The sequence below is a fragment of the Prionailurus bengalensis genome, chromosome A3 (assembly GCF_016509475.1).
Source record: "Prionailurus bengalensis isolate Pbe53 chromosome A3, Fcat_Pben_1.1_paternal_pri, whole genome shotgun sequence".
In the NCBI taxonomy this organism is placed as follows: domain Eukaryota; kingdom Metazoa; phylum Chordata; class Mammalia; order Carnivora; family Felidae; genus Prionailurus; species Prionailurus bengalensis.
The window spans coordinates 125073555-125079641 of NC_057354.1; the positions used below are offsets into that span (position 1 = coordinate 125073555).

General features: G+C 51.2%; 1 long non-coding RNA gene across 1 annotated transcript; it reads right to left on the reverse strand.

Moving 5' to 3' along the window:
* Positions 1-2315: 2315 nt before the first annotated feature.
* LOC122497421 lies at positions 2316-5470 on the reverse strand. The gene is made up of 3 exons (XR_006301106.1): positions 5105-5470; positions 4346-4447; positions 2316-2663 (listed from the first exon to the last, which is right to left on the reverse strand). It is a non-coding gene; the product is annotated as an uncharacterized LOC122497421 (long non-coding RNA).
* Between the last annotated feature and the right edge of the window lie 617 nt (positions 5471-6087).

Sequence of the window (6087 nt, forward strand, 5' to 3'; positions counted from 1 at the left end):
CATCTGACTTTCTTCAGTGTTGTAGCAGCGTTTTCTGGTGATGATGAAAACATTCTATGTCTGCACCATCCACCACATAACCTCTGGCCAGAGGTGGCCGTTAAGCACTTGCAATGTGGCTATTGTGCCTAAGGAATGGAATTTTAAGTTTTGCTAACTTTTTTTTTTTTTAATTTTTTTTTCAACGTTTATTTATTTTTGGGACAGAGAGAGACAGAGCATGAACGGGCGAGGGGCAGAGAGAGAGGGAGACACAGAATCGGAAGCAGGCTCCAGGCTCTGAGCCATCAGCCCAGAGCCCGACGCGGGGCTCGAACTCACGGACCGTGAGATCGTGACCTGGCTGAAGCCGGACGCTTAACCGACTGCGCCACCCAGGCGCCCCAGTTTTGCTAACTTTTAATTAATGTCAATATAAATTGTGAAATGTGGCCAGTGGCAACCAAATGGAGAGTGCAGCTTGTGAGCAGGGCCTTGTTTGGTCCCTGGCTGTTCTCCTTCTGACAATGCCTTCCATAGGCCAAGGCTGACTCCCCTTCTGCCCTCCTGAGCCTTTCTGGGCTGCTGTTGGGCCCAAAGACAAACTTCCCCATCTCTGACACCAGGAATAAAGTCACATGTCAGAAGATGTCCACACCAGCCTTTGGGGACATTCTCTACCCTCAGCAGGTCAGCAGTAATCCAGCATCCCCACGTCACCCTGATATTGCAGTGACCCCACAGAAGTTCTGCAAAACACCCTGTCAGAGACTTGTAATATTCCTGTAGGAACTTTGCAATGACCATACCCAGAATGGAGCACTTCCAGGGCACCTGGGTGCTCAGTTGTTTAAGCGTCCGACTTCAGCTCAGGTCATGATCTCAGGGCTCATGGATTCGAACCCCTTATCGGGCTCTGTGCTGACAGTTCAGGGTCTGGAAACTGCTTCGGTCTCTGTGTCTCTCTCTTTCTCTTTGCCCCTTCCCTGCTCACGCTCTCTCTCTCTCTCTTTCTCAAAAATAAATAAACATTAAAAAAAAAAAAAAGAATGGAGCATTTTTCATGTACCCATATCAGGTGTTTCCTCCACCTGCAACGAGCTGACTTCTGTCTGTCTGTGTTTGTCTCAGGCGTCCTGGTCATTCAAGGCCTAGCTCCACATCAGTTTCCCAACTGAATGTGAGATTTTACTCTCTTGCTTTTTACAGCTTCGCTTGCTCTCTGCATATCCCTTTCTTTCCTTCTTTTTTAAATGTGTATCTATTTTTTGAGGAGGTGGGGAGGGGCAGACACAGTGAGGGAGACAGCGCTGTCACAGCAGAGCCCCGTGTGGGGCTTGGACTCATGAACTGTGAGATCGTGACCTGAGCCCAAGTCGGATGGTCGGTCGAATGAGCCACCCAGGAGCCTCTGCACATCCCTTTTTAAAACTTCTGTCAGTGTTCCCAGTGGGAACACTCCACTCCCACCACCCTATGGCACAGACGAGACCTTCACGGCTCCACACCACGGCAGGACTTCCGGGCAGCACGGCGTCACCCCACCCCCACTGTGTCTGAGGTGTGCTCGAGCGTGGGTCGCACCTGCTAGGTACTGCTGCTTTCTCTCCCGGCAGGCCCAGTGGGCATCTGACCCGCCTGCTGGCACCTTTGTCACTTGCTCCTTCCGCTTCCGCTGCTCAGGTGTCCCAAAGCGGGAGAACACTTGAGGCACCACCTCGGGGCTGGGCCACACATCGAGGTCCTCTCTCCTTCCAATTTGCACCACATTTTGTCACCTGGGCCTTAAGGTAAGAAGCAGCTGATGTCCAAGCTGTCATAAAGCTCGTTATTTCAGGAAGAGAAAAAGAAACAAAACTTTTTCAGTTTTTGTCTGTAACCCTTCTGTAACCCTCTGTAACCCTGTAACAGCCTCAAAAACTAGCCCAGGGGACGAAATGGGGTGAAATACGTCCCTGGTGCCACGTTCTCCCCACCCCTTAGCCAAACTCTTCTTGCCCTGGAGGTTCCCCTTCTTCAGCACCATCACCTCTCCAAATGAATAAAAGAGGAAAAGAAAACTTTTGGGCAAGGCTACTCACCTAAAAGGATTCCCGTAGGAATACCAAAGAAACTCGCTGTCAGTATCACCCAGCGAGTCTGTTTAGGGGACCCTTCCCTTTCCATCCTGCAAATGTGGGATATTCCACTTCACTCCAGCCCTAAGTACAGATCAGGAGACACGGCCAGAGTGGGACCTGCTGAAGGTCGTGTGGCCGGTGCCAGGGACGGTACCACAAGTTTCCATGTATAAAGCCTCTCTGTTTTCTACTACACACAGGCTTCTCGACAGCAAGGATGAGTGGGGGCTATTTATTGCAGAGCCAAAGGACTTTTCAACCCCTCTTTCCCCTGCGGGCTGGCGATGTTCACATTCCTCCCTCACGTGTGATCGGAAGGAAAGGAGGGCCGGGACCCACCATACTACCCCTCGCTGTATCAAGGCCAAGAGGACTCTTGTTCTGTGGTGTGGCTGCCCTGGGACCCTGGCCAGTCTGCTCCCGGGCGTGAGGAGACCGGTGGCTGCTTTGAGGGTTCTGGTTTTCTCCTTTCAGGCCCCAGGAGGCCATCCACATGGGGAGCAGGAAGGGGACTCCTCCTTTGCTTCCATGTGATGTCCTGTTGACCCAGCACCATGGTGGCACCTGCAGAGGAAAGCCCCAGAGCGTGACCACAAGCGAGGCCTTCCCCAGAGCCCCAAGGTTGGGCCCCAGGAGAGGCCTCCAGGGTGCCGGGCAGGTGCGGGGTCAGGAATGTGCTCCTGGCTGTGCCCTAGCTGCCCTGGCTGTGGTGGCTGTGCTGGGAGTGTGTGGAGTTGACGATTGATTAGCCTGATTTGGGGTCACACTGGTTTGCTCCCCAGAATTTACTGAGATATCCTCGAGCAAATTCTTTTAATTGTTAAAACTGAAATATAGCTGACACACAATGTTACACTGGTTTCAGGTGTACAACACAGTGATTTGAATACTCTGCGTTATGCTGTGCTCACCACTAACGTAACCGCCATCTGTCACCACACAACACTGCTACGATACCATTGGCTACATTCCCTACCTTCCCCAGCTGTGTCCAGTCCACTAATAAACCCATCCGAGGCATTCCTCATTTCTATTAGTGTTTTTGATTGTTAGCATTTCTATCGGTTCTTTCTTAGACTTTCCATTTCTCTGTACGTTGTCTCTCTGTTCTTGGATGGTGTCTATTCTTTTGAGTTGTTAGCATCTTACTTATAGATGTTCAAAAAAAAATTTTTTTTTATTATTTTTTTTAACGTTTTTTTATTCTTATTTTTGAGACAGAAAGAGACAGAGCATGAACGGGGGAGGGTCAGAGAGAGAGGGAGACACAGAATCTGAAACAGGCTCCAGGCTCTGTGCTGTCAGCACAGAGCCCGACGCGGGGCTCAAACTCACGGACCGTGAGAACATGACCTGAGCCGAAGTCGGCCGCTTGACCGACTGAGCCACCCAGGCGCCCCCCAAAAAAATTTTTAATGTTTATTTTGAGAGGTAGAGAAAGAGAGCATGAGCCGGAAGGGTGTGGGACAGAGAGAGAGGGAGAGAGGGAATCCCAAGCAGGCTTCACACTGTCAGCACAGAGCCCAATGCGGGGCTTGAACTCACAAACTGTGAGATCGTGACCTGAGCCGAAGTTGGACACTTAACCGACTGAGCCAACCAGGCACCCCTATTCTGTCTCTTCAAACTGTGTTTTGTCTTTTAGTATGCCCTTAATTTTTTCTTGACAGCTGTATGATTCATTGGGTAAAAGAAATTGCTATAAGTAGGTCTTTAGTGATATGGTTGTGACGCATGGAGTGAGGGGAACATTCTATAGTCCTGTGATTAGGTCTCCATCTTTCAGCGAGCCTATGCCTCTGGGCTGTGAACTTCGCAAATGTTTCTCCATTTTTTCCTCCCCACTTAGGTGGGACAAGATGGCTAGACTGGGCTGAACTGGGTAGTTCCCTTTTCCTAGGTCAGTTAGACTCAGATAAAATCCCCACAGGTTAGGCTGTGCTTAACTAGTTTCCCCCAGGGCAGGGTGTGTTAAGAGGAGCTTTCAAAATGGTTCCTTTTCTCATCTCCCTGCTGGAAGCAAGTTTGAGGGGATTTTTCTTTCCTTTTCACTGTGGAAACCTGGGACGTCTTGGAGATAAAACTGACAAAAGCGTCCACCCACCCCCGCAACCGGGTCCCCTGTAGTTCTTCTCTCTCAGGCTCCAGCAATCTCTCTAGTCCAGTCCCTGTACCAGCACTGCCCAGCACTGCCCAGCACTGCTTCCAGTGTATTCTGGAAGCTGCACTGTGTTCACGGCACTCACCTGTCTGTCTGTCTGGTTCGGGGGGCCATGGTTTGCCCGGTGACCCCGCCTCTGAAGGATCTAGGAAGGATTGTTGAGTGTTCAGTGTTTGCAGCTCTTTACCTGTTGTTAGGAGTGGCCACTTGTAGCTTTTTACATGCTGGACGAGAAAGAGGGAGTGCCCACACAATCTCACAGACACGCGTTTTTATATGTGTACACTTTTCCCCCGAGAAAATTGTCCATAGGTTTCGTCAGATGCTCTAAGAACTCTGAGCCCTTTGTCACTGAACCAGGTGGTGGATAGAAGGAAGGCTTGGTCTTGGAGCCGTGGCTTAGAGTTCTCACTCAATTCCAAATTACCGTGTGAATTCGACAAGCCACTTTATTCTAAGCGCCTCTCTGAGACCAACGTGGGGCCCGAACTCATGACCCCAAGATCAAGAGTCACATGCTCTGCTGACTGAGCCAGCCAGATGCCCCAACTAAGACCCTCTCTGAAACGGGACAATAACCCATGTCTTGTGTGGTGAGTTAAAAACACGTTCACAATCATGTTCACACGTTCTTTGACATGTTTCCCATCAAAAGACTGAATCTAATTGTCCTCCCTTCAATATGGGGCGGCTTTGAAGACATGCTTCCAATGAATAGAGGCAGGAATGATACTATGTGGCCCCCGATTCTAGGTCAGAAAAGGGGACATAGTGTCTGCCCATCTTTCTCTTGCCCATGACACTTGCCCCAGGAGCCCCGAGCACATGTAAAAAGTCTACTTACCCAGCAGCTGCCATGGAGAAAGGTGTGTGTGAGGAGTCCCAGCTGTTCCTGCCACCCCAGAACCAGGCACGTGAGTGGCCCTACATGATGACTGAACTCGGCCTTCGAGCTGATGCCCAGTGGAGCAGAGACAAGCTGGCCCTGCTGAGCCCTGCTCACTCTGCACATTCCCAGGCAAAGTAAATGTGTTTTGGGTGGTTAGTTCTGCAGTGTTAGGTGATAACCTGACACCCTGTCTGTCTTTGAGGGATGTTGTAAGCCCCTCCCGGCACAATACCTTCCACGTGGTAGGCAGTCCATGAAGGTAAACACATGTGATCTGGAAACTGGGCTGGTGTGAGGGACCGTTGGTCACGGGACAGGATAACCTGGTCAGCCTGCTGGGAGCTTTGTTTAGCTAAGTCACTCTGGGTTTTCCGGAGGGGCAGAGTGTCAATCACTCCAGCCCGGCCAATTGGCTGGTTCCTTGGAGGGGGGGCCTGTGTTCCCAGACCAGAAACAGGCTCTGTGAGGGAGCACTGAGAGGGAGGGTTTTCTTTTTCCTGTTGGCCGTTGCCCATGACAGGCTTCTCAGGAAGGGATGGAGGGAGTGAGTGGGGGGTCTGGGAACTCTGGGCTGAGACCAGGCTGGGTGATGGTGGTCCCCACAGGATCCACAGCCTGCCCTTCTGCCCTCTGGGGTCTGTACTCTCACCCTGAGGCTGGGACCTGCCCTCTGTGCCTCCTGGACCAGCTCTGCATTCCGTTACCCTTGCTCCTCAGCACAATCTGTGTGTTGCTCCTACTCTCCACAACCAGGAAGACATTGTATTTCATTTACTCAATAACCCCAGAGCTTAGTACACAGGCTGTACGAGGCGAGGTGTCCACTCTCTGTGTGTTGAAGGTCTCTGAGCATCTCATCACATAGCCTGGGACCAAGGCAGGGGCTGGCTGTGAAATGAAATGGCCCCACCAAAGCTTGCTGCGCTGGTGGCAGAAGG